Raw genomic sequence first — 27,883 nt, 5'->3', positions numbered from 1 at the left:
GGTGATGTTAACTGTGTCCCGTCTGACTACCTCGTTCCACTGAATATGCGCTTGGAGCCCTTTGAGCATGCTCACTGTAAGATATGGGTTACATTCAGTTGTGGTTATATTTAGCTTTTATTAAACAAACATTTCAAGTTTTCAATGAATTTTTTTTCTTCCTAACTATGTAGAAATATTTTAAGATACAGAGTAGGTCGTTTTCCTCATAAACTATCAACTGTCACAGGTGACACAACACTGAATGGTAAATATGAGAGCCTTGGATTCCAACTCCCCACTTGGTAATGATGTGACCTTTTGACTCACTAGCTTGTGAGCTTAGCTTCTCGTATGTCCAGTGAGTTGGACGTGGTGATTTCCAGGCACTTGTGGTGGGTCTGGTGGTTGGTTTACAGCAGAACTTTCCTGAAGCTGATACTCATTTTGTCTACATCAAGGACCAAGGCATCCTGACTCTTACATGGAAACCTAGTATCAAGGAAGTCTTTGTGGTGGATGGAGCAGGCAGGGAGGACTCAGGTGTGGGATGCTGGGTTATGTAGTTGATTGCTCAGTAAGCTTGACTTTGCACTGTAAGTAAATAACACTCGAAGACTGCATGAGACTTTTTAAATGCTTCTTCCTTCAGCAGAATGTATTTCTGGACTACTCACAGATTTCTAAGTGAAAAGCCCCATTTCACTAGTCCAAAAAATGTTATGTATAAAAGCTACCAGTGCTGTTTTTCTGAACATGCAGAAGTTTAAGAGGAGAACTCTTCTTCAGGCTCCACTTCAGGCCAGAAGCTTGGCAGTTTTGTGGCTTCCTGGAATTGAGTTTAGTGAGAGTGGGCTCCCAGCAAGTGGTGTTTGTCCTCGTGTGCTCTGGCAGTGTGTGGCAGCTTTGTGCTGATGCCCGCGTGTGGAAGGTGAGCTTTCAGAGGTAAAGAAACTTGGCCAAGTTCTCCAGGCTAGTAAGTGGTGAGGCAAGGGCTCCAGACAAAGGATCTGACTCAGACACCTCTGCTCCTAGTCCTTGTGCCAGTCCCTGGGGGTTTGCCACAGTCAAAGCGTGTTGCCAGAGGTGCTGCTGAGTGGAATCTGGCAAAGAGGTTTTTCCTTTTATGCTTGTGTCAAATAGAGCCTAACATTAAAAGACTCCTAAGGCGAATGTTCTTGGTAAGGAGTGGTGGTTTTCTCTGCCTTGCATTGTGTTTGTGTCTACTTCCTTTTTTAGCATCCTTCAGTGTATGGCCGCATATACACTTTGTAGTTACTGAGGACTTCAAACACGATAAAAGCTTAAAATACCACTGGGCTATTATGTTAACGTTATATAACTGGGTGTCAGCATGCATCTCTGTGTGCTTGCCCAGATGGAGAATGGCTCTTCAGCAAAGTGTGGTGGGGCTTGGTGCCTTGAAGCGTTGTTGCCATAGTTATTTCACAGACTGTGCTTCTAGGACCCAAGAACTAGTATAATCAGGTTCTATTGTGACACTTTGTTGGCTTGATTGCCTTGCTTTATTTTGCTGCAAAGATAGCTTTATGACTGTTGTACTTACTAATTGATAAGCAAAAGCTGCTGCTACTAGATTTCATAAAATAAGAATGTGAGGTGACATCATGAAGAACATTGAAAGGCCTGAAAAATGAGAGGCAGTTTTGTTAAGATTAATAAATGCAATTTAAAATATGAATGTACACTTCAATGCAGGGTGCTATTGGTATTTTGGCATTTTTTTTTAAGATTTATTTATTTATTTTACGTATATGAGTACACATTGTAGCTGTAGAGATAGTTGTGAGCCTTCACCTGGTTGTTGGGAATTGACTTTCTTAGGACCTCTGCTCTCTCAGGCCCAAAGATTTATTTATTATTATAATTAAGTATACTGTAGATATCTTCAGACACACCAGAAGAGGGCATCAGATCTCATTACGGGTGGATGTAAGCCACCATGTGGTTGCTGGGATTTGAACTCATGACCTTTGGAAGAGCAGTCGGTGCTCTTACCTGCTGAGCCATCTCTCCCGGTATTTTGATATGTTTAAAGGAAGTGTTAACTGAAGATTTGGCATAGCCATGATTGATAGCATATGCCATGATTGTCATCATCACAGTTGAAGCACATGCAAAGGCCCAATGGTGGGAGTGTGCCCAGTATTGCAGGACACACAGGGAGGCCTGTGATCTGAGCGAAGTGAGGGAGGGAGTACTAGAAGAGACTGGGTTAGAAAAGTGATGGTGTTCATGAGGGGTGAAGAGGAGGGTGGGTGACATGACTGGTGTGATGGTATCTTCAGGTCAGTGAAGGGAGAAGGAGATTTCTGTTACAAGAAATGAAACAGGATCTCCTCAATGTATCTTAAGTAGTTCTAAGCTTCAGACATTGCCAAATTGACTTTACTGTGTTAGGAAAGCATGTCGGGGAGTGGGGGCCTTGGGTAAGCCTGGAACTCACAGAGATTCTCCCACCTCTACCTTTCAAGTGCTGGGATCAAAGGTGTGTGCTACTATGCCTGGATCCTTTATTTCCTAAGTTAAAGATAACATTAACTGTTTAGGATTGGTAGGGTCTCCTAACTTATATAAAAGGTATCTGGCACATAATAAATGCTCAGAAGCAGACATACAACCTCAGTAGTGCATTTTCTTGATAATGTTTGATGTGTGAGGGCCCAGCCCACTGTGGGTGGTGCCAGCCCTCAGCAGGTGATCCTGAGTTTTATAAGAAGGAAAGCAGGCTGAGCAAGCTGTGGAAACAAGCCAATAAGTAACATTGCTCCGTGATATCCTGCTTCAGTTCCTGCCCACAGGTCTACTGTGAGTGCCTCCCTTGGCCTCCCTTCATGATGGACTCAAAACCATTTGCTCCCTAAGTTGATTTTGGTTATGGCATTGTATCCCAGCATTAGAAACCTGCTGAGCCAACTTGTGTGGGTGGTTTTCCTTTTGTAGATGAGAGGGAATGTCATTTATATGCCACTTTTAACATGTATAAGTCAGTGGCTGTAGAGTATGACACGGTGACGCTGTTCATCTTTGTACTAGAGTGAGTATGTATTCCTTACCTGAAATGCTTCTTACTGGAGTCTCAGCTTTTACTCCCCTGGATTTTAGAATGTTTCTACACATGTAAGACTTGGAACTTGAGACAACTTAAACACAAGAATTGTTGTTTCATATGATACATCATACCTGTACAAAGATTCTGTACGGTATTTTTAATGCTCCACTCTTTTGACAGATCTGTCACATGGGTCAGGTGTGGAGTCTTTTACTTGTGTTTCATGTGATGTTCAGTTGTAGATTTGGAAGCACTTTGGAGTTCAGAGTTTGGATAGGATGCTTGCCTTGTACCTGCTGCAGTTGCAGCTCTTAGCAGTTGTGTGTGGTCCATTTCTGCCTTTTAGGAGAGGAGAGCAGGGATACTCTCATTTTATTTTCTGTTGTGTCACTCACTACCTGATCTAGCAGTTGGCACATAGTTGGTATCCATAAATATGCAGGGTATTGTCATCACATTGTGGGTATATACCGGTGCGTGTGTGCCTGCAGGAGCGGAGTTTGACTTTCAGGGAGTGCAGCAACCAGTCAGCAACTCTTCCATGGTAGAGGATACTTTCTGTACTTGACCTTAGTTAAAAGGCTGGGAAACTGTAGAAGAGAAATTCTGGAGCCGGTGAAGGGTAGAACATGTGTGGAAGAGGAGAGAAAGAAACCAGTGCCAAGTGGGAAAGAGGGCTTAGAGGTAAAGGCACGCCACCACCCCTGAAGACCTGAGTGTGATCCCTAAGACCCTCACGGGGAAGGAAGGAGAGAACCAGCTTCTGAAACTGACTTCCTCAACTGCACTGTGGCGCTCACACAGTCCCTTCCCATCTTCCACACAGAAGTAAACGAGATGTGATAGTTAATAAAATACCTTGGAAAAAAATGAAAGTAAAACGATCAGTTAAGACACAGAGATGGCACTTACTGCTCTTCCAGAGGTCCTGAGTTCAAATCCCAGCAACCACATGGTGGCTCACAACCATCTGTAATGAGATCTGATGGCCTCTTCTGGTGTGTCTGAAGATAGCTACAGTGTACTTACATACTGTAAGTAAATAAATCTTTAAAAAAAAAAAAGACCAGTTGATTCAGTGACAGAAAAAGTTTCAATTAAAGCTGATCTGAGAGAGTACAAGTGTGTGAGGGTATGTGAGAGTATGTGAGTGTGAGAGTGCTTGTGTGAGAGTGTGAGAGAGTGCTTGTGTGAGTGTGAGAGTGCATGTGTGAGTGTGTGTGCATATGTGTGAGAGTTTGTAAGTGTGTGCATGTATGTGAGAGTGTTTGTGTGTAAGTATGTGAGTGTGTGAATGCATGTGTGAGCATGCTTGGGAGTGTGAGTACATGTGTGTGAGTGCTTGTGTGAGTGTATGAGAGTGCTTGTGTGTAAGTATATGAGTGTGTGAATACATGTGTGTGTGAGCATGCTTGTGAGTGTGAGTGCATGTGTGTGAGTGCTTGTGTGAGTATGTGAGAGAGTGCTTGTGTGTGTAAGTATATGAGTGTGTGAATACATGTGTGTGTGAGTGTGCTTGTGAATGTGAGTGCATGTGTGTGAGTGCTTGGGTGAGTATGTAGGCTTAGTTTTTTTTTTTGTTTTTGTTTTTTTTTTTTTCATTTTTCGGGACAGGGTTTCTCTGTGTAGCCCTGGCTGTCCTGGAACTCACTCTGTAGACCAGGCTGGCCTCGAACTCAGAAATCCACCTGCCTCTGCCTCCCAAGTGCTGGGATTAAAGGCGTGCGCCACCACCGCCCGGCTTTGGGTGAGTATGTGAATGCCTATGTTTGAGTATGAGTGCATGTGTGCGTGATAGAGAGGGACAGTGACAGGAGTTGAGGGTAACAGGCTTACTGCTTCAGCAGCTGGGTTTGTCTTCCCTTCAAGATAGAGGAGAAGTGACGCAGTGAGTGTAAAGGGGCTGTTTTAGGTGTTGGCTACTCCAGAAATATGTCACTCTTAAATCTGAAGATGTAAATGCAGGGCAAACAATCTTTCCCTTCGGATTAAGTAGCTTCTAGTGCTCTGTGTTTGCCATGAGGGTGCTGCCTGGGCATCTGTACTGTACTACATACCTCACCTTCCTAGTGCACAAGTCAGGCTCACAGTCAGGCGCTTGAGATAACTAACCCAAGCTTCTCAGGTTATGGCTGGACTAAAGCTCTTTCATCTTGGTTATAAAGTACCTAACTGTTCTGTACGCTCGCCTGCCTGCATGCTTGCTTGCTTGCTTCCTCTCTCTCTCTCTTTCTCTCTATTTCTGTCTTGAAACAGTATCTCAAGCTAGTTTGGAACCTGATATATATCGTGTGTGTGTGTGTGTGTGTGTGTGTGTGTGTGTGTGTAATCATATATATGAAATATGTGTGTATATATATTTACCATATATATGTGTATATATATATATTTACCATATATATGAAATACACATATATATTTCAGACTGGCCTTGAACTTTCATCCTCCTACTTCAAACTCTGATTGGAGAAATACTAGTGTAAAGCCACACAGCATGGGAGTTCTAAGCTAGGCTTCAGTGCTGCAGTGGCTTCTGATTCTGGTGTTGTCACTCCCTTTTCTGAAGCCTTGGATAAATTATGTAACATCTTTGTACCTTATCTTCCTCCTCTTTAGAATAGGTTTAATGACATGTTTCCTAAGATGGCTGTGTGGTGCTGGGTGGTGCATGCCTTTCATCCCAGCACTTGGGAGGCAGAGGCAGGTGGTTTTCTGAGTTTGAGGCCAGCCTGGTCTACAGAATGAGTTCCAGGACAGCCAGGGCTATACAGAGAAACCTTGTCTTGAAAAAAACAACAACAACAAAAAACCAAAAACAAAACAAACAACAAAAAAGATAATAACAAAAGATGGCTGTGTGGCTTGTCAGGTGCTGGAGTATCAATATGCATGATAAGCACTCAGTAAACATTTGCTCTTAGGTTTTTGTTGTATCCAGATGCCATTGTGGAGATAGGACAGAGTTGAGATTGCACTTCAGTGTGCTTCCCACTCTTCATGCTGAGAAGTGAGATTGTAAAATCTACCTAGTTGATAGAACACAGAGAACATAGTTTCCTTTGGTTAAAGGTAAAAGTTTGCCTGCATTGTCTAGTATTTCTATTATTCAGACCGACTCAGAACCAGACTAGTGCAGTTCACCAGGGTTCTGATAGGAGCTGGCAGATGGCACCTCCCAGACAACCTCACAGGAAACGTCCCTCCTCCCACACTGTGCTTTCTACTTCCTCCAAACAGTGCTGCCTGCCTGCTCTTTATCTCTGGGCACTCCAGGAAAGCAGGAGTTTGTTTTCCTTTCCCATTGCAGTGTCCTCAGTGCTGAGGACATGGCAAGGCCCCAGTGGCCTTCAGAAAGAACTGTTTACTGAATGAGCTCAACAGCATTGGGATGCGTTAATTATATGCAGGGTCTGACCCTGCTTGAAATGAGCTCATCATGTAGGATGTAAACAAACGTGCCATTTGAAAGATTCAGCTGCTGCAGAGCAGGGTGGCAACAACTGTCTTTGCAACCTTCCATGTTGATACTGGGGGGTGAGGAGGGGTCAGAGGTGATCCTCTAGAAAGGTGAGGAAAGAAGGTGGAGGTGATGGAGCAGGGCTGTTAGGTAGAAACGTTACAAGTCAGAAAGGCCAAGGTCAGAATTGGAATGTATAGTGAGGGAAAGTGACTGGAACATGAGGCCCTGAAGATGGAGTCAAGGAGGGGCTGAGAAAACTTAGGTGGCGGCTAGAGTCTAAGGGCTAACCCTGACCTGCACGTGAGTTTGAACTGGATTCTGAGGAAAACATGAAACTGAAAAAGGGTCTTTAAAATGTGTATATTATTGTGGTAAGGTAATAGTTACCCTGTGATTGTTCAGTTCAGTGCAGAGAATGGGTTCACACTGTTCACCAGTGTCCATCTACAGTATCTTCCTGTCTTCAAACTAAAACTACTACTGAAGCTTTAAGTTGGACTGAGTGGCTTCAGTGAAAGCTGGTATGATTGGGGTTGGAGAAAGGAGCCTCTTGAAGTGAAGACAGAACACGATCTGAGCCCTCAGTGTAGTTGTCAAAGTCCTTTAAACTCTCACAGGATCTTCATTCTTTTGTGAGACACCGCTCAGTTCACCTAGCTTGGCAAGGTTAGGTGCTGCAGCAGTGGAGCTCCGGAGAGAGAGTTGCAGGGCTCCATCTCAGCCTGGAAGTCATACAATGGCACGGCTTCAGCACGCTGGGAAGCTGTAATCTGAGGTCTAAGGGGCAGTCTGACTTGTTGGTACCTGAGGCATGATTATAGATCACACAGGGTCTAGTTAAAGCGCCTTAGCATGGCTGAGTCATCAGAAAGAGTAACCCTTGTCAGTGATGTCGAGAGCTGACGCACTTCACATTGCTGTGTGCGGTAGAACCTGATGGAGCTACAAGCATACGTTTTCAGTGTACAGGAGCTGAGCAGGAAAGTAAAAAGACTCAGTGCAATTAACCCATCGTACCCAAAGCATCTTAACATACAGTATTAAAGGATTAGTTAGCCAGTGAATCCGAGGCTGAGTCGCAAATTCCAGAACATTTTTACACATGAAATCTATCTCAATTCATGTTAACCATGTTATTTAAAAAAAATATTTATTATATGTAAGTACACTGTAGCTGTCTTCAGACATACCAGAAGAGGGCATCTGATCTCATTACGGGTGGTTGTGAGCCAGCATGTGGTTACTGAGATTAGAACTCAGGACCTTCTGAAGAGCAGTAAGTGCTCTTAACCGCTGAGCCACCTCTCTGGGCCCATTAGCCATGTTCTTAAGTTCTTAGTGGCTATGTGTGGTTTAGGTAAAAGGACTACCAAGTCCTGTAGTTTAATTTTTTAAAGATTCCATGAAAGGGCTTTACTTTGCCTTTAAAAAAACAAAAACAAAAACCTGGAACTTGCTCTATAGACTAGGCTAGCCTCAAAATCACAGAGATCTACCTGCCTCTACTTCCTGAGTACTAGGATTGAAGGCGTGTACTACTATGCTGGGTCTTGAAGGGCTTTTATTATAGTTGTTTCCCATTGCTGACATTTGCTTTGATGTTTGTAGACTGTTGATCAGGATAGTGAAGTAATGCGGGAACACACATTTAGAGGAAAACTCTCCTATCCCAGCAGTGTGATCTTGTGTGACATGACTTAATCTCCTTGTCTTGGTTTCCTGATATACACAGTGAACACCATAGCACTATCCTTGCAGGGGTTAGGGAGGATGACATGCACTGCTGCAGTGTAAAGAACCCTCAGCATCTGGCAAATGACAAGTACTAAGGTGTGCTCCAAAATGCTTAGTGGTTTTGTGTCAGTTCACTTCAGACATTTTTGCTGTGGAGGCTGCGGTAGATAAGGGCTTACCAAACAAGTTTTCACAGGTGAAAAGAATGTTACGTTATCCTTTCATAAGGATTCTTTTTAATTGGTGTCTTTGGGCAACTAATTTTCTTGTTTGCTACAACATTTGAGTCTACCCAACAACTATAGGAATAGTGTAATTAATGATTAAATGATTTAGGATTCTAATTAAGGTATAGGAAAAATTTGAAGGGATGATTTAATCAACATTTTAATTGCCGGTACTGTTATAATTATGCTACTCTTTCTCTCTGAAATACTTTATTAGCTCTACTGTGTCTGGGAGACTTTCTAGTTCTCATTTTTCTGATTTTTTTTCAATTAGTATATTTTAACACACTGAATTATTTTAAGTTTTACCTTCTAGTCTTTGTAAATGAAATATGAGAGAATAGCAGAAGTAAAATCAGAGTGTAAAAAGATGACCATTTACCGGGAGACAGAGAGGAGGCCTGTGTTGTTTGCAGAGTGAGACAGGCAGGGTGGATAATAGGCATGTCTTGGTGTGGTTGTGTCTGCTGAGTGGATCCAGACTGCTGTGCCTAATAAGGCCATCTTGACAGACTCCTTGCCGCCTGGCTCTGCTTTGCTCTCTGCTGTCAACTGGAGCACTGCCTGTCCAATCCCCCATTCCTGTCCACAACTAACTCCTTTCCTGCCCAGCCTACTTGTTGCTTCCTTTGGGAAGTCTTTTCTGATCCTGGAGTCTGGGCTCCTCCCCATGGGATCTCATGGCACTTGGCAACCCCACATTGTAGTTCTCTGTTTTCTTAAATCTCAGGTCCAGTGAGGAAGTAAGCCTTGGGCCAGTCTTTCTGACCTTGTGTGTCCAGAGCCTGGCTTGGGGCCAGGTTGGACTCAATAACATTTTCCTAAATGAATAGAGAGTGATCCTGCAAATGTACCCAATTTATGTTAAATACAAAGTAGCAGTTTGCTTTGTGTGAGTACTGATGTTTCCTGCCTGTTGTACATAAGCTTTGCCATGAAGTGACAAGAGACGGTAGCCTAATCTCAGTCTTTTATATGAATGCTTGCCTGTGTAATTGAATAGACTTCCAATATCTCTGTTAATAGAGAAAAGCCTATGGTCCCGTTGGTTTCCTGTCCTTTTAGAGGATTTCCAGGAATAGATACCTGACCCTGTATGACTTGGAAGGGAGAGTGGGACTTTTAAAAGTAACAGTAGGGGCTAGAGAGATGGTTCAGTGATTAACTCCATTTCCTGGGGATCTAACACCTTTTTTGGGCTTCTTTTGGGCACTGGGAATGCAGTTTATGCTCAGATATATAGTCAGGCAAAACACATACAAACTATGTATGTATGTATGTATGTATGTATGTATGTATGTGTGTATGCATGTGTGTGTATGTATGTATGTATTAAATATATATTAAAAGTAGTAGTACCAGCTGAGTGTGGTACCCACGTCTTTAATCCCAGTACTCAGGAGGCAGGAAAAGGGTCTTTGTGAGTTTAAGGTCACCTTAGTCTGTATAGTGAGTTCCATACCAGCCATAGCTACAAAGTAAGACCCTGTCCTTAAAAAAAATAAAAATAACCCCTGGCAATGGGCAAAGAAACACCTTGTTGATGCTGGTATTCATCTTCCAGGATGTATCAGTCAGGGGCAGAGCAGATGGCAGTCCTTTGTTTGTCTAGCTTGATGCATGTCTTGGTGACCAAAGCTGTCTTATGCCTAGGACTCATAAAAGTAAAATCAAATCAAAGCCAGGCAGCACAGTTGGAGGAGGAAAACAGAGACCTGTGGATGACCACACCACCTGCAGCCCTGCCCTCTAGCACATGGTACAGGCAGGCCGTAGACACCTACTTGCTGCCTCTGCACAGCAAGGATGGAAGATGTCCCGCAGGGATCTACCAGCTTCATGACTAGTCTACATCAGGAACCATCACAATGTGTGTGTATGTGGTGGTCAGATGGGAGAAGAGACGTGGAGCAGCTTGAACATTGTGAAAAGAGATGGAACTGGAGACCTGAGGGTGGAGAGGTGTAGGCTGCTGTGAGTGGCCAGCCCTGCTACGTGGGGCCATGGTGAGATCCCAGCCTGAGATGCCTCTGTGGGCCATCTCTGAGTCCTTGGCTATGTAGTGGCAGGGGTCCGGGTCAAAGTCTGTAGCTCATATTACCACTAGAGAATTTGGGGATGTCTCTGGCTGGGACAGCCACTGGGGACCACGTGAGTGTTCAGGGGCTGTGCATAACTGGCTCCACCCCTAACTAGACTAAGAGCTCTGGGGAACTGAGTCCATCTTTCCCCACTGGCAGCACACAGGAGAGTGGGCCTTACACCTCATCCAGGTAGCACAGTGGAGCTGGCCCTGGAGGCAGGTGAGCAAGCTCTGAGGGTATGAGTGTGGGAAAGCTGACCCTCCAGTTGTCTGCTATTGGGCAGCATGGGCAATGAGATGATGCCCCTCCCCCTGCCCCTTGCCACCTCTGGTTATGAGCTCAGAAGAGCCAGCCCTGCCACTTACCAGCTGCAGTACTTGGCAGAGTGGGCCTTGGACCTTGCCTGGACTGTGCAGGAGAACTAACTGTGATGGTGGAGTACAGGAGAGCTGGCCCCTGCCTGTCTGGTGTGAGGTGTCATGAGTACTCTGGCAGCTGGGAAAGCTATGTCTGTCCCTTCACTGGCTGTAGCAGGCAGGCCAGCAGGCCCTGGACCTCACCTGGAGCTGGCCTTGGTGGCAAAGGCATGGGTGAGCAAGGCCTGAGAGTGTGAGAGACCCAGCCTCTTACAGCTGCAGCACTTGGGAGGGTGGTCCCATACCTTGACTGGCTGTAGCACAGTGGATCTTGCTCTGGAGGCATAGGTGGGCATGAGAGCAGGACAGCTGACCCTGGCTCCTGACCCTGACGTACAGATAAGGGGAGCTGGCATGCTGTCCTGCTTGGCTCTTACTTAGGCCCAGATCCAGAGCTCTGAATCTATATCATGTGGAAACGGCTGAGGTGTGTGAAAGGGCCAGTTCTGCTGTTCTAAAGCTACAGGATGCCCATGACACAGGGCAGCAATGGGATGACTGGAGTAGTTCCAGTAAGGATCCAGTATTGGTGTCACAGAAGCCAGAGATCTCAAACCAGACCAATAACTCATTGCAGTGAACATTTGCAAGTGAAGACGTGTGGATAGACTGCTAGACACACTGTGACACACTGCGGCTCCCTGATGAGGTGTCTGCTATGGCTTTTTTTTGTTGTTGTTGTTGCTGCTGTTGTTTATTTGTGGGTTTTACTTTGAGGGGAGATTGCAAGGACAAAGGGCAGATATGTAGGGATGAGGAGATGAACAGAACTGGGGTGCATGATGTGAAACTCACAAAAAATACAAAGTTAATAAATATATATATATATATATATATATATATAAATTAAATTAAAAGTAGCAATAGCAGGGTGTGGTGGTGCATATCTTTAATTCTAGCACTTGGGAGGCAGGTAGATCTCTGTATTGGAAACCAGCCTGGTTTACAAATTGAGCTCCATGACAGCCAGGGCTATACAGAGAAACCCTGTCTCAAAAAACAAAAACAAGCCGGGGCGGTGGTGGGGCACGCCTTTAATCCCAGCACTTGAGAGGCAGAGGCAGGCGAATTTCTGAGTTCAAGGCCAGCCTGGTCTCTAGAGTGACTTCCAGGACAGCCAGAGCTACACAGAAACCCTGTCTCGGAAAAAAAAAAAAAAAAAAAACCAAAAGTGTAAGAATGTTTGCTGGTGGGCTGGGGACATGGCTCAGTGGTCAAGAGCACTGACTGCTCTTCCAGAGGTCCTGAGTTCAGCAACCACATGGTGGCTCACAACCATCTGTAATGGGATCCAATGCCCTCTTCTGGTATGTCTGAAAAAAAAATGTTTGCTGGTGAGGCTCCTCTTGAGGTGTGGGTGTCAGACTAAGTTACATTGTCCTGAGATGTAGGAAGGCCAAGAGGCCCTGCTTTGGTCACGTGAAAGGCAGTTCTATGCTTGTTGTTGGATCCATATTTCCAGAAATGTATTTGTGTGTCAAGTGTTTCACAGGGCATTGAGAGAGGTGTAAGTGGCCCAGTGGGGAAGATGAATACAGTAACCCAAAAATGGCCCGCACCAAACACTTGTTTTATAGGATGCCCTCACAATAGTTGGCGCTAATTTTCAGCCTGGTGGTAGAAACATGCAAAACACGTCGTGGCTGGGTAGGAGTGTTTGAGAATGCAGTCTTGAGAGTCAGGCAACTTCAAACCTGGCTGTGCCACTTACTAGCCATGTGACCTTTAGGCAAATTATATAAACTTCTGGAACTCGTTTCCTCATTTGTGAAATAAAGTAATGGTGCCTGTCTCAATAAATTATAGTGTGGTCATACAGAGAAAAAAATACATAGCCTAAAACAAAGTGTGTACTTCTGTGGGAGCATGCCCAAAGTGTATCATTAGCTAAATACTAAGCATTCAACTTACTGTGCCCTTGTTATTTAAAATAAAGAGAACATTTTAACGGTGCAGAAAAGGTATAAGAAATATATACTGGATGTGAAAAGTAAATAAATCAAAAGAAACTTCATTTCCTCTGTTTGCCACTTTCAAAAAATTATGTCTTGTCATTTACAAATGAATGTGCTTTTCATTATTGATGTATCATTTACATACTTATTTGTGTATCTGAAGATTGAACACAGGGTCTTGTACATGCTAGGCAACTATTCTACCACTGAGCTAACCTCTAGCCTTTGTTTTCTCAGTATGTAGCTCAGGGTGGCTTCAAATCCATGATAACTTACCTCAGCCTCTTGAGCATTGGGATTATAAGTGTATACTACCACAGCTGGCTATTTGAAAGGAAGAGAAAACTTTTACCCCAGGCTGAAACACTCTTATGTGGACAGTGCTCGGCAGTAGATCTGACACCCAGGATCAGCGCGAGTGCGGGTTGTTGCTGGAGATGGCAGCTGGGGTGGAAGACTCTTTGACTGTGTATGGTCCTCGACAGCAGAAGTGGGGTTGGGGTGATGGATTCCTAGGCCAGCTGGTTCCCCAAGTGTAGGATCCTGGTTATCAAGTGGGGACTAGTGTCTGTGTGCCTTAGTGAAGTAGGCCAGATGCCAACCTGAGGTCAGCTGAGTGCCAAGCACACAAGAACACTCCCCTTCTTTCTCCCTCCATACCTCCTTCCCCATTCTCTTGGAGAACAACAGCGCCCATTTTTATCTTGGAGAAGTAAAATGGCCTGCCAAGCTGTGTCTGCCTTAAGATTTTTATAGGGCTGGAGAGATGGCTCAACATGTAAGAGCAGTTGCTGCTCTCTCTCACAGAGTGCCTGGTTCAGTTACTAGGACTAAAGCAGTGACTCACAACCATGTGTGACTCCTGCGGATGCCCCTCCCCTTTTAACCTCTGTAGGCACCACTCATGCACAAAGTGCCCATATATGCATGCATGCAGGTAAAACATTCATACACGTGGGACCTAGGCCCACCATGAACAGTGTCATATCTTAGGCTTTGTGGAGCTGTGTCTAGGTTTAGAGTCAGTCCCAGAGGGGCACCAAGCCTTTCAACCCTGCATTTCCCTTTTAAAAGGGCTGATGTAATCTGCCTCATTTCCCAGCATGCCTGTTCCTTTCACATTAAGGATGTCTGGGAGAGTTTTTTTATTTTATTATATATGTGAGAGCACAGGCATAGAGAGAGACCAGTGTTCAGGACGGTTAGCTCTTTTCACTGGGATTCGGGATCACACTTAAGTTGTGTGGTATGCACTTATAACAGCCCGACTTAAATTTTATTCGTATCAGTGACTTTTAAGGGACTGGCAGGGGAATGTCCAACTATTTTGGTGCCCAAAGTTATGGTTAGGTACAGAAATTTAAAGGGGAGTGGTTTGAGAGAATGATGCGGGAGGTGCATGGCGTTAGGATCTTGCTGTGTAGCCCAAGGTGGCCTTGAACTTTTTTTTTTTAAGATTTATTTATTTATTATATGTAAGTACACTGTAACTGTCTTCAGACACCCCAGAAGAGGGTGTCAGATCTCATTACAGATGGTTGTGAGCCACCATGTGGTTGCTGGGAGTTGAACTCAGGACCTTCAGAAGAGCAGTCAGTGTTCTTTACCGCTGAGCCATCTCTCCAGCCCTGGCCTTGAACGTTTAGTTTTATGTGTATGGGTATTTTGCCTTCATGTATGTCTATGCACCACATGCATGTAATGACGGTGGAGGCCAGAAGAGGATACCAGATCCTTCAGAACTGAAGTTACAGTTAGGAACTGCTGTGCAGGTGTTGGGAATCAAACCTAGGTTAGTGTCTGTCTGTCTCTCCCCCTCCAACACACACTCCTCCTCTCTCCCTCTCTATTTTATTTTATTTTATTTTATTTTGGTGGGCTCACTATGTAGCCCTGAGTGACCTAGAACTCTCAGAGACCTGCCTCTGCCTCCTTAGTGCTGAGACTACAAGTGCATGCCACCAGGCCCATCTTGACATGCTGATATACATCAGGCTTTGTGCTAGACAGTTCATGGAATCTAGCATTTAAAGTTAAGTAATTGAAATCTCTAACTGTAGGAAGGAAACAGCTTGCTGTGCTGAGAATCAAGACACCTAGATTACAGTCTTGGTTTATTACTGAAGAGTTTGTTGATCTCTGGGCGGCTTCCTGTTCCCTCATCTATACGCTGAGGAAAGGGTGTTGGTTAGATGGTTGCTAGTCTGGCTCTGACATTTGATGGCTGATTTAAACATTTAAATTTAAATTCTCAGAGTGTTTCTTTGTTGAATTTAACACCTTTAAAAGGGTCGAGAAGGAAGCAATCCCTTGATCACTAATTCAAACTAGAAAAAAAAAATTGTTTCTTCTTTAACACAGAAAAACATTAGTTTTAAGAAATTGAAGTGCCAGGCAGTGGTGGGGCATGCCTTTAATCCCAGCACTTGGGAGGCAGAGGCAGGCGGATTTCTGAGTTCAAGGCCAACCTGGTCTACAAAGTGAGTTCCAGGACAGCCAGGGCTATACAGAGAAACCCTGTCTCAAAAAACCAAAACCAAACAAAACAAAAACCCAAATAGATACTATAGTCTCAAATTTGCTGCTAACGTGTGCTTCTCTTTTAGTGGACTAGTGTGAATACTACCTTTTATTTTCGTGTTGGAATATGGATCCTTATGAGAACATCCTGGGTACTGAGTCAGTAACAGCACAGGAACTATTTTTGAAGTCAGAAGAGACAGGAACTATTGAGAAATAGCTAAGACAAAGGGAAGGTGGCCTTAGCTCACTCCGCTTCAGCATGGGCTGTCACTACTCGCTGCAGGACATCTCTAGTTTGTTGAACAGAGGAACGACTTGACCTTGGGGTGATGGGAAAGGAAGGGCGTTTTTATGGTTGTAAGCCTTTCTTGCTTCTCTGGTCAGCCCTTTAGTGAGCTGAAGCAGGGTTTGCTGCCCTCTCTTCCACTCCCTTCCCTAGCTGTTAAGCCCTATTCCACTGGCAGGCACAGGGCTAGTCAGAGCCTGGAAGCAGCTGGCTTCAATGGAGCAACTGTATCCTTTCTGAGCTGTTACAGTTAGCTGTGGTGCCTGGAGTAAGCATAAGAACCTTCATAAAAATGTTCTCAGATTGCTGTTTGTAAAGTGATAATTTTAAATGTGGTTATTCTGTTTGTGTATGTGCACATGTACATTTTCAATTGCTTCAACATGTATGTGTAGGTCAAAGGACAACTTGAAGGCATCAGTTCTATCCTGCTGTCTGGATCCTGGTGATGAAGTTGATACTTTTACCTGCCGAGCAGCAAAGTAACCCAGTGGGGAAACCACTTGCTACAACTCTGACCTACATGCACGTGTGCACAAACACTGAAGTGCCACCTAACATGCATCATATATATAAACAGTAATAGATAAATAATTTTAATAAGTCTTCTGGAAGAACATTGGATAGAAAACCAAACAGCACGGTGTTCAGCTAGGGCAAGAAAGGGACAGCTTTGGGGACCTTGACAGCTGGAGTACTAAGGTCCTGTCTCGTCCCTCTTTTCTTTACGTCCACATCTATGCCAGTCTCTCCAGCTACAATCTCTCCAGCTACTTTCTCTTGCTGTGTCTCTGGCACTCTGTCTCAAATTCTTATACTAGTTTAGTATTAAGGAATTGTTATAACTGAGCTTGTTCTGCATAGGTCTGTTGTCAACAAAGCAGCTGGAGTGAGCTGGGAAATGTCTAAATGTGCTGGCCTTCACGTCCTCCTGGCTTCCCATCAGTCTTAGGGAAGCCTGACAGGCATCTTACTCTCATTTGCTCTCCTCTTAGTTTTCTGCCCCAGCAGAGGTGGACTCCTCAGGGAATCTCACTCTTGCCTGGCTTTCATTCTGTCTCGGGGCCGTTACACTTGCTCCTTTGCGTGCTCTTCTGCTGGACTGTTGTCGGGCTTTCTGTCACCTCCTCCAGCAAGGCATTTGACTTAGGTGAGAGAAGAGTCTTCTGTAGCCCAGACTGGCTTTGTGCTGCTTCTCCTGAGTGGGGATCATAGGCACACACCACTATGCCTGGGCTCCGAGCTTCACCACCGTGCCTGGGCTCCGAGCTTCACCACCGTGCCTGGACTCCAAGCTTCTACCTACCTTCTTCAAGACCAAAACCACTCCATTGCCCATCTAGTCTGCTTTCTGTATATTTTCCATAGTGCATGCCACTGTCTGCTCTACTGCATGTCTTACTGTGTCTTTCCCTTGCCTTCACACAACTGTGCAAGGGCCAGAGCCTTAATTCATCAGTGCAGTCCCCAGCACATAGTAGGCACTCATATTCGTGGTACAAAGAATGTTTTTGAGTGAGCAGTGACAAGAGGGAAGCACCACATAAAGCAAGCATGATCTCTGGGAGCTGAGTCACAGAGCAGAGGGGCGAGTCGACATCTCAGTTGATGGCACCAAGATTGCTGAGGACCAAATGCATGTGTGTTTTACAGGCACTGAGAAAATGTTTATTCTTTTCCTTTGTGAAAAAATAGAGCTGCTTAACTCCTAACATCCAGCAGCTAACCATTCATGATACAGCTTGTTTGGAAGATTATATCCATGTAATGAGATGAAAACTCATATTAGCTGTATGTTTTATTAATTTGGAATATAGAATTTCCTTTTTAAAAGGAATGGGGATAAACTTCTACAAGTGTACATGAATTTTTCTTGAGCTTATAGCAATCTCCTTATCTCTGCCTCTTGCATGTGGGGTTAAAAGCGTACACCACCATGTCCAGTAAATATGGGCTTTATGAGGACCTCGCAGACTCAAGACCTCAGGGCTCAGGTCAGGTCTATGCCCTCAGTGGGCACAGGCCTGTATTCCCAGCAGCTTTGGAGCCTGAGGTAGGAGTACAAGTTCAAGGCCAGGTTGGGCAGCTTAGTGAGACAGTGACTTAAAATGTTAAGACTGGAGATATGATGGTAGAGGGCTTGCTTGCCTAGCATATGTAAGGTTCTAGTTTTAGTCCTTAGTACTGAATGAAAAGGGCATTCCTAGAGTCTGAAGGCACCAAGGGCTTTGTACTTTCATGGCTGTGTTCAGTAGGATGTTTCTCTGAAGCAGTGTGGGCTATTGGACGCTTTCATTTTTATAGTGCCTCTACTCATTGACTGTTTATAGTCATGCCTAAAATGTGTTTTTTTCAAAGCATATTATATGTGTGAAGTGAGTTCTTTCATTTAAAGAAGTTTGGCTTTATGTTCCTACCTGATAACTTTTGTGTAAAACTCAATGCACAACTTCAGGGGAAGGAAGAACTTGTCTAATTTGCTTTTGAAGTGATTGTGACTCTGTGGTCATGCTGTTTCAGACCTATGCAAGCAGAGCTGTAGCCAACTCTGGGTTAGCTTCTACTCTCTGCTTCTTCCTGGTGTGACTTTGGACAGTTTGGCCTGCCTGTAGAATGGGTCTCCCCAGAAACTGGCCCAGAAGTTGTTGGGAGAGTTAGATGATGTTGCAGTTAGAAAAAGAAGCCCTACCCCTTCAGTAAGCACTAAAATAATAATGATGACTTTTTAATACTAATAAATGGCAAAAGTCCTTTGGGGCTTTTGGTTGGTTTTAGTTGTTTGTGTTTGTTTTTATTATTTTGTTTTTTCCAAGACCTGTTTCTCTGTGTCACCCTGGCTGCCCTGGAACTCACTCTGTAGACCAGGCTGGCCTCAAACTCAGATATCTGCCTGCCTCTGCCTCCCAAGTGCTGGGATTAAAGGTGTGCACTACCACCGCCCGGCTCAGGCTTTACTGTTAAAGGTGACAACTAGGCTTATGTAAGGCCACCCCTCTTCCTGCTCCTTCTCTTTTTGCTCTTAAATTTCTTTTAAATTTTTATTATTTTATTTGTATGAGTGTTTTGCCTGTATTTAAGTTGTACTGTGTCATGCAGTGCCTGAGGGAGCCAGAAGAGGTCATCGGATGCCCTGGGATGTTGTGAGCAATCATGCAGATGCTGGGAATCCAACCCAGATCTTCCTAACTCCCTGAGCCATCTCTCCAGCCTCCTCTTTTAATGTAACAGACATTACAAATATACCCGATAAATTCATGTTTAGTCTTTGTTTTCCCAGTTGTTTCTTGATCCTGTTCATAGTTGCTTTGAAGGTTGCTAACACTGGCTGCCCTTCATGGAACACACTTAATTAGGTGAAACTACCCAGACCACGCTGGCAACAGTGTGTCTGCCTTACTTCATGGTGTCTTATCGCAGTTCTGTCGCAGCTCCCAGTGTAGCGTGACCTCCAGGTCATCTGCTCTGGTATTTCCCTATGTAAACAGACAAGTGTCCAGGCACTAGCACTTGTGCTCCACACTACACTCTTGCTGAGTTTCTTAAGATGAGAAATATTTAAAAACAATAACTCACACCTTTATAAAGCAAATCCAAAGTGTTACAGCTTTTAAGAGCCAGTGTACATCCAAAAGACAGAAGAGTTAATAGTCTCTTGTAAAATAAGGGATTAGGTATTTTGGATTTACTTTTCTTTTGGAAATTGTGCTCTGATTGTGTTGTGGATGTATACCAGATTCTGTAAAAAATATTCTTCGAGGTTACCATTTTGGTAATTTTTTTCTGGTGGTAGGCCTCCATGCCTGCCAAGCATGCATTCTACCTCTGAGGTATATCCTTAGCTTAATTGTCTTTAAGCCCTACTTTCCTACTAACAAAAGGATTAATAGTACATTTTTGTGTTTACACACATGACAGAATAGGACTTGTGTTACTATAAGTTTATGTTACCAGGAAGGAAGAAAAAATACAAAGAAATAAATAATACAATTAATTGTTTGAGGAAAAAGTCTATCTGTGTAGCCAAGACTGGCCTCAAACTCGAGTCTCCTTGCCTAAGTCTCCTGATTACTGGGATCATGAACCTATGGTACAATGCCATTAGAATAGTTAAAGCTACTTCATTGGGAAAAAATATTGATAGATTGAGTTGGCATAACTAGATATGTTTTAATAAGTTTTATTGATACATAACCACATAGATCCAGGCTTTAAAAAAATATCCACAATTGTATAATCATTATGACTATCTAATTGTTTGTATCTTCATCTCCCCAAAGGAACCATGTTCTTATCTACTGTTACTTGCTGTTGCTCATCCCTACAGCTCCTGGCAAGCACTAGTCTACTTCCTGTCTTCATGGGTAGTTTGCTCCGGGCATTTCATATGAATAGAATTATTCTTTTTCATTTGTTCTTGTTTTTGAAACAGGGTTTCTCCATGTAGCCCTGGCTGTCCTGGAACCCACTGTGTAGACCAGGCTGGCAACTCAGAGATCTGCCTGCCTCCTAAGTGCTGGTCTTAAAGCCAATTTGTGACTTTTGTATCTGACTTTATTTGTATTTGCTCTTTCCAAGGGTTGTTTGTGTCATAACAGTCAATTCTTTTTCTGTCCAAGTAGTAAAGTTCAGAGTATATTACACATTATTCGACCATTTATACATTTGGGCTGTTGAGATTGGAGGCACGGCTCAGCACTTAGGAGTGTTTGTTGCTCTTTAGGAAGATGAGACCCATAGCTGGTGACTCACAGCTGCCTTTGATTCCAGCACCATGGCCATAGTCAGTCCCTCTCTCTGGCCTCCACAGGCATGTACACACAGGTGGCAGACACAGAAATATAAGTAAAAATTTTAAATTATCTGTGTAAGTCTGGGATATTTCTATTTTGGACTGTTATAAAAGATAATGTGAGTTCAGGCTTCTGTGTAATGTACATATGTAATTCTCTTCAGTACATGAGTAATGCAGATAAAAATACATGCAGGGCAGGGTATAGTAGAGTGATAGTGCATTTGCTAGCATGAAGCCTTGGATCTTGTCCCCTGAAGCACCAAAATAACCATAGGGCTAGGCTTAGGGGTACTTGCCTGTGGTCGCTGCCCCTCAGAATGTCAGGGTAGGAGGATCACTTTTGATATAAGATGGAGACCATCCTGGGCAGTAGAGACCCAGTCTTAGCATCAACAAAAAACACTCAGGAATAAGTTCTCGTGAGTTTTATCAGTGTGTAGAAAGAGGAACTCTTATTCTGAGAATTATTAATTATAATGGAAAATTTGAAAAACCAAGAACATTTAATTAGAAAGTTATATGGTTTAGGTCAAATAATTTTTCTATTCCACTGTTGTGGTTAATGGGGTAAATGCTAGGATTCTTTGTTCTTATCTCATAGTACAGTGACTACAAGGGGAAAAGCTCTCAGTTTGCAACTGATAATTTTAAATAAAAACGTTAGGTATAACCTGGCTAATTGAAATGTAAACAAATGATGAAAGATTATACAATCAAGAGACTATTTATTAAAACTCTTACTGATTTTTCTCTTCTCTTTTTTATTTTGAAGCACTGGGGAATTGTTTGGAGAACTGGTTCAGAGTGCCTTAGTGCTGGAGTCAGGCAGAGTGAATTAAGTTCTCTCTCTGGTTTTGTGAGATCTGTGACTTGAACCCATTATTTAATCTCTCCAAGCCCCTTTCCTAATCTATATAGTGAGAAGTAGTAGCCATCTTAGTGTAAAGACAGAAACTAAGAATATGAAAGCCCTCAGCACTGTACCAGGGAGACTGGAAACTAGTAGAGGCGCAGTGACTCCTTTAATTTAATACTACTTCTGTTGGATTTCATAAGACCATCCTAGCATTCTTTCAGAGTATTGAGCCATGGTCCACACTAAGAAACATCTTATCAGGTGATTCAGTTCTTATATATACCCCTCTCCTGTGACACACACACACACACACACACACACACACACACACACTCCCTCCCTCTCCCCCCACCTCTCATACATGTCTGCATGCATTCTTGTCAGGTGCAGGATACTATTGTTTTGTTTTATTTTAAGTTAAATACCATTTTACAGCTCTTTTAGGAATACAGAAAAAAATCAAACAGAAACAAAATTTCCCTCCCGTACTTTCTGCTCCTCCCACCTCAGACCTAGCACTTATTAACTATTGTTGTGATCTCTCTGTTACGGTGATGCACCGGTGTTGGTGTTTTGGTTGACTGAGGCCCTTGGCTTATATGCTGAGATTCACTCTTGGAATATAGTTCTGTGGGTTTTGACAGATGTGTAATGTTCCACACTTGTAGTGTCATTCAGAATAGCTTTGCTGCCCTGAAAGCCCCCGCAGTCTGTTCTCCCTTGCAGCCCTGTAGCTGGTCCAGACTCTATCATTTTGCTTTTCTAGAATCTTACACAGTTGGAATCCAGCAGTATGTATGTAGCCTTTCAGACCAGTTTACCCAGCAACTTATAGCTAGAGGTCCTGGTCATTTTCTAGTTTGATGGCACATATCCTTTTATTGCTGAATAGTATTCCACTGTCTGAATAGGTCAGTTTGTTGACTTATTCATCTACTATTGGCATCTTGGTTGTTTCCACATTTTTGGCAATTCTGAGAACTGTTACAAGCATTTGTGTGGAAATAAACGTTATATGGTAAAGGTGTTTTTGTGTTTGAAGAGAAGTTTTGAGATACTGTACCTAGATGGGCCTGGCACTTAACAGGCTAGTCTTGAACTTGTAACACTCCTCCTACATCATCAGCCTCCCAAATGCTGGATTGGAATTACAGCTGTGACCCCTGTTTTGTTTTATAAAACATTAGGACTGTCTTCCAAAGTGGCTATGGCATTGTCTACTGCTTAGTTGCTTTTGCTCCGTGGCTGTAAAATGAAACAGTGACAGCAGAGTTGACAGGACTACTAAGTGCTGTTTACCTGACTGGTGGGTGGCTACTGTGTCCTTGTTCTGAGAGCTGTTCCCTGTGACCAGTGATGATGAACACTTCCTATGCACACATGACATTTACATGTCAGCTTTGCTTAGATGTGTGTTCACATCATTTGCCCTTTGAAAAAGTGTGTTCCATACTGATGTCAAGAACTCCCTGTGTGTTAGGATGCAAGTCCTTTGTCGCCTGTACACTTTTGCGGGTACCTTCTCAGTCTGAGATGTGACTTTTAATTTTCTTTAATATTTTTGTTTTTGTTGCCTTTTTTTTCCCTTTGAGACAGGGTTTCTCTATGTAGCCCTGGCTGTCTGCAGTGTGCTCTGTAGACCAGGCTGGCCTCGAACTCGAGATTAGCCTGCTTTTGCACTACAATTCCAAGTGTTGGGATTAATATGCATTTTTCAGGCTTAAGTATTTATTTATTTTGGAATTTTTTTTCATCAATCTATTAAGGCCAACTCTTCCTTTAATACATGATCAATTTCCAATTATAATTATATCTTTTTTAAAAATTGACATGGGACTCATGTAGCTTAGGCTAGATTCAAATTCTCTATGTAGCTGGGGCTAGCCTTGAACTCCTGATCCTTCTGCCTCAACTTTTTGCATGCATCACTGCATCTAACCTCTTGTTTAGAGTTATTTTTCTGAGTGTGGAATTGCTCCCCATTGCCACACAGCGCCGCCTTGTGGGAGGAAGGAGTTTGGCAAGAGGCATCCCGATGTCTAGGTATGAGGGAATCTGCTGAGAATCATGTTCTTATATTAATCATGGCTTCCGACTTTCACAATAATACTTTTCTTCTGTCGTGTGGGCTAAGTCAGTGGATAAAGCAGTAAATACTCTCTTGTCTTTTTGTGAAGAAACCTTGAAGATAAAAAGGCAGACAAACACTTATCCTTCAGGATTCAAAAGTCCTACCAAGTCCTATGTAATTGGGGGATTATATAGTGCTTGCCTTATGCCTGGTGCTGATCCAGGTACTGATGGCACAGCTGAAGGCTGACCAGGATCTCTGTTCTCAGGAAATGGAATAAGCATTTGAACATCTCCCTGAGCCAAGCAAGAGCCAAATAACAGACAGAGTTCCTTTAGCTAGGTTGGTTACAGGAGCTCTGATAAGTGCTGAAAAAGGCTGTCACAGCTCTGAGGAGCTGAGTGGAGTGGTCTGGTCCAGCATCAGAGCAATATGCATGTAGACAAAGTAATGTGTCTAATGGCAGAAACACATCTGAATCCAGTTAGGTTACTTCACAAAGGTCCAAGCCTGAACAGAGGTGCTGGCTTGGTTCTAGCAGTCACAGTGAGCAGAGGTGTGCTGGCTTGGCTCCAGCAGTCACAGTGAGCAGAGGTGTGCTGGCTTGGGCTCCAGCAGTCACAGTGAGCAGAGGTGCTGGCTTGGACTCCAGCAGTCACAGTGAGCAGAGGTGTGCTGGCTTGGGCTCCAGCAGTCACAGTGAGCAGAGGTGCTGGCTTGGCTCCAGCAGTCACAGTGAGCAGAGGTGTGCTGGCTTGGGCTCCAGCAGTCACAGTGAGCAGAGGTGTGCTGGCTTGGGCTCCAGCAGTCACAGTGAGCAGAGGTGCTGGCTTGGCTCCAGCAGTCACAGTGATCATGTGCCCAGAGACTGAGGATATTTTTGTCTTTTTTTCTCTCTTAACATTTATTTACTTTATGTATATGAGTATCTGCCCTGCATGTATGTGTACATGTGTACGATGTGTGTGCAGGAGGCTTCTGAGACCAGTAGAGGGTATCAAATACCCTGGAACTGGAATAGACAGTTGTTAAATGCCATGTGGGTGCTAGGAATTCAACCTAGGTTCTCTGCAAGGGCAGCAAATGCTCTTAACCAGCCTGCATCTCTGAGGTTTTAAGTTAATACACAGAGATATAACACGTCAGACCCAGAAGGAGCTTTGAGTCAGTCCTCTGGTGTGTGGAAAAGCTAAAGTCTTTCAAGATGGCTGTCTGTGCCCACCTTACTGGAGCCTTTCCATGGTTTCTGTGAGCTCCTTACTTATTACCTATCCAGAAAGTTAGTTAAAATTTAGTATATATTTTTGTTGTGTTCTTCCAGGTCATTTATCTTTGCTATTCCACAGTTCCTTTTCCTTTTTAAAGATTTATTTTATATATGAGTCCACTTTCACTGTCTTCAGACACACAAGAAGAGGGCATCGGATCCCATTACAGATGGTTGTGAGCCACCATGTGCTTGCTGGGAATTGAACTCAGGATCTCTGGAAAAGTGGTCAGAACACTTACCCACTGAGCCATCTCTTCAGTCCCCACAGTTCCTTTTCTGTAGGAAATGGAAGTAGGACAGATCTAACCAAAGCTTCATGGGAGCAGAGTGAGAGCCATTGCCCTAATGAAACATTCCCAGAGTCCACCACGCTCCTGCTGAGAGTCGAGAGCCAGGAATGAGGGAAAGCCCTTCCCATCAGCAGCAGCAGCAAAGTCACCACACAGCTAAGGAGAGAGCTTGAGTCTCATTGAAGGGTTTGTGCAACAGAAGAATTGATTGCCCTTTCTGAAAGTCTTGTAGATCCACTTTCTAAAACCTTCTGAGGTACAATTTGTGTGCCGTAAATTTTGCCTGTTCTAAGTCAGATATGGTGACCTTTAATCCCAGCAGAAGAAGGTGGATCTCTATAAGTTTGAAGCCAATCTTGTCTACATAGTGAAAACCTGTCTCAAAAATAAGTAAGTATGCCTATTTTAAGTGAACAATTTAGTAATCTTCAGCAAATGTCCAGAGCTGTAGAGCCATAGCTGCAGTCTGTAATCATTTTGGAACATTGTGTCACTATGCATTCCCAACTGCCAGGCAACCAGTCTTTTCACCTCAGTAGACTTGACAGTTGTAGACATAAACAAGGTCATATGCTATGTGTGGGTTGTTTTTATTTTTGCTTTGGGGATTTTGTTGGTTTGGTTTGGTTTTGGTTTTGGTTTTTTGGTTTCTGGCCTCTTCCACTTGTATAATGTGGTCAGAATTCATCCATGAATAGTCTACTGTATGGTGGGCCACATTTTCTTTATTGATAGTCAGTTAATAGACATTTGAGTTGTTTCTTCTCTAGCTATTCTGAAGGAACAAAGCTGCCATGAACATTTCTATGGAGTGCTTTGTGTGGACAGATGTTACTTCTCGTAGTGGTTAACTGAGAAGTGGTATTGCCAGACCATACAGTTAATCTGTGCTTCATATTGTAAGAAACTGCTGCGTCGTTGTTCAGAATGGCCATACCACTGTACATTTCCCCCGCGAGTGTGCAGGACCCTGTTCTCCACATCCTTGTTAACACTTGCAGTACCCGTCTTTTGATTATTATGCTCCTATTTTTGTGTCTGTGCACATGTGTATTCATGTGTATATGTTCACATGCCTATGCATGTGTGTGTCAAGTATGTTTGTGTGGGGGGGTGCATATGCTGTGTATATTCATGTGTATGGATGCACATGTGTGTGTGTGGAGGGTAGTCCAGAGGGTATTCTTTGAGGTGCCATCCAGTTTTTAAGTTGTTTTTTTTTAAATTGTTTGTACTTTGTTTGAAGCAGGATCTCCCTGTGCAGTCCTGGCAGGCCTGGAACTCTTAGAAATGCTTTTGCGTCTGCCTCTGTATGAGTACTGGGACTGAAGGTGTGCGCCATCACGCCTGCCACCTTAGTTTTAGAGACATAGTCTGTTGTTCGTCCAGCAAGTTCCAGTGTTCTCAGTGTGGGGACGGCTAGTGTGCTACCGTGCCCTGATTATTACCGTGTGATTATTCGCCAGAGATCGTCTTGGCCTTGGTTTTGATGTTGAGACACGAGTTTTGCTGTGTGGCTCTGACTGGCCTGAAATGTGCTATCTAGACTGGACTGACCTCAAATTCACAGAAATGCACATGCCTCTGCCTCCAGATGTCTAAAATTAATGTGTACCATCAGACCTGGTCCCCCTTGTTTCTGAACTTCAATGAAAGATTAATGAAAAAAAACTTTGGAATGCTTTCTGGGCAGAGGTCACATATCAGATATCCTGCATATCGGTATTTACGTTATTCATAACAGTAACAGTTACTGTTATAAAGTAGCAACAAAATAATTTTATGGTTGGAGGTCACCACAAAATTAAGGGGCATAGCATTGGGAAGGTTGAGAACCAGCAGAGTAAAGGAGATCTTTGGTTTAAATTGTATCCAAAGAATATTGTTTTTAAAGAAATTGTTTCCAATATTACATCTTAAGATGATCTTAATCAAAGTGACCAAATCTTTCCTTTATGGTAAAGAGAATATAGGCCAGACCACCTTTACTTTCCAGATGTATTAGGATGGATTTGGTAGCTCAGGCTGTTTGTTTTTATTTTGCTATGATGTTTTAGTTTATTTCTAGGGGCCAGTTTTTTTAATGAATTTGATTTTTAGTGTTTTGTTAGTGATTTTAGGGGTTCTTTATAGATTCAGATTAACCACTTATTTGTAATGTGAGCTGCAGATATTTTCCAGTTTGTCTTTGCTTTGTAAAATTCTTATTTTATGTGCTTGAATAATCATTCTTATGATTTTGGTTTTTTAATTATTAGAAAGGGTTTTTATAACTACATAGTTATAAAACATACTTAGTTCTAGAATTTTTATTTAGTCTACAATTTTTTATGAATTATATCTATGGCAGAACAGCAGAGATGACTTAGTATTAAGAATACTTGCAGAAAAGCCGGGCAGTGGTGGCGCACGCCTTTAATCCCAGCACTTGGGAGGCAGAGGCAGGCGGATTTCTGAGTTCAAGGCCAGCCTGGTCTACAGAGTGAGTTCCAGGACAGCCAGCGCTCCATAGAGAAACCTGTCTCTAAAGGAAAAAAAAAAAAAGAATACTTGCAGAGGACCTGGCTTGAGTCCAAACACTAACATGGTACCTCACAGCCATCCATAACTCCAGTAACAGGGAAGCCCTCCTATGACTTCTGCAGGCACATACATACATGCTGAGAAATATTAATTTTAAAATAAAATAAAACATTTGATCTGAAAGCAACTTTTGCCAATGCATGAGATAGAGAATGAGTCCAGTTTTTTGTTTTGTTTTGTTTTTTTTCCAGATGAGAAACATTCACTTACAATAAAACCCTTTTTCCAATTTGGTTTTGAAGCATTGTATCATTTAAATTTTTTCCTTTTTTTTTTAACACCTG

At 43.2% G+C, this 27,883-nt stretch overlaps 1 protein-coding gene across 3 annotated transcripts in view; it reads left to right on the top strand.

Annotated features, from left to right (window-relative positions):
• Window positions 1-27,883, top strand: part of Ppp1r13b (protein phosphatase 1 regulatory subunit 13B) — an 87,982-nt gene that overhangs the window by 6,759 nt on the left and 53,340 nt on the right. The window lies entirely within an intron of this gene.

The sequence above is a fragment of the Mastomys coucha genome, unplaced genomic scaffold, assembly GCF_008632895.1.
Source record: "Mastomys coucha isolate ucsf_1 unplaced genomic scaffold, UCSF_Mcou_1 pScaffold6, whole genome shotgun sequence".
Classification (NCBI taxonomy): Eukaryota; Metazoa; Chordata; class Mammalia; order Rodentia; family Muridae; genus Mastomys; species Mastomys coucha.
Note: the sequence above shows the minus strand (reverse complement) of the source record. Positions and strands in the feature narration are given on the sequence as shown.